The sequence below is a fragment of the Otolemur garnettii genome, unplaced genomic scaffold (genome assembly GCF_000181295.1).
Source record: "Otolemur garnettii isolate 467f Iridium unplaced genomic scaffold, OtoGar3 scaffold00002, whole genome shotgun sequence".
Classification (NCBI taxonomy): Eukaryota; Metazoa; Chordata; class Mammalia; order Primates; family Galagidae; genus Otolemur; species Otolemur garnettii.
The window spans coordinates 41,606,042-41,607,284 of NW_003852397.1; positions in this window are offsets into that span (position 1 = coordinate 41,606,042).

The window sequence follows — 1,243 nt, forward strand, 5'->3', positions numbered from 1 at the left end:
TGAATGTTTTGACATAATAACTAAGAAAGTTACATGAAGGCTATGTTAACCAGTTTGATGGAAGTGTCTTGGATTTTCTATGAAAACACCACACTGTACCCCCAAAGTGCATCAATGTATACAGTTACCATTCAATAAAAAAAAAAAAAAAAGAAAAGAAATAACACACCTGCTTCTTCCTACATGCCTAGTTTAAGAAGTTGATCCTTTCTTCCACTTTATAGCTCAATCTCACCTGAACTGTAGTCTTAAAATGCTGCATGAAAAGTAGTTTAAAAGCAAAGTAATTTAACCTAAATGTAAAGAAATAAATTTAGAGAAGTAATTTAAATACTACCCCCCATATATATATATACCTCATGTCTGATGAAAGGACTCAGAAAACTGCAAAAACTTTTTTTCTTTATTAACCAAAGAGTGACGGTGAAGTTAACTTTTCCTTGGTTGAAAACAAATTTGAGCCTATTTGGGGAAACCTTTAATAGGTTACCTAAACTCTTTTTACATGGGAAATAAGAAAAAAATAAAACCATGAAAATGTATTTAAACTGTGCTTTAACTAAAAATAGGTAACACTATACATTTTCACCATTGGCAGGATTTCGGCTCTTAATGAGAAATGAAAAGGAAGCCAAATTTGAAGAAAAATTGTTAAGTATATTTAAAGTTTGAGTAATTTATTTTGCAGGCACTTTATAGAACATTTTGATTTGGTATTTTTGGATACAGATGATGGATTATGAAGTTCTTTCTTTTAAAAACCAACACAGTTAATGATCTAAAAGTTTTTTGAATTTAAAGATATTTTTATTAAGATCATTTATATTTTGGCTCTCTTGCTGTGTATTACTACACTTTTTCTAACATTTTCTTTGGTTATTTTAGGGTCTGTGTTCGCAACTTTTTGTGGTACATTGACTCTACAGTTGTTTCCCCCTCTTCATTTTTCAGCAAATTCTTTAGGCTCTTCATCCCCAGATGGGGATAATTTCTTGCTTTTAAATTCTACTTTTGGACCATGATGTCCATTTATTTCTCTTCATGTTCCTCCTGTTACAGAACCTGTTCTTCTTTCTCATTAAAAACCTCACCTCTGATATTTCCCACTTCAGCAAGTCATTATTCTTAACAGCATCTCAGAAATAGTCCCTACTTTGACTTTCTAGCTTGTGGGCTTTGCTAATTCCAACTGTCGGTGAACCCCCAACTCAGTTCTTTCAGTTGTCACTTCTGGAAACTAAAT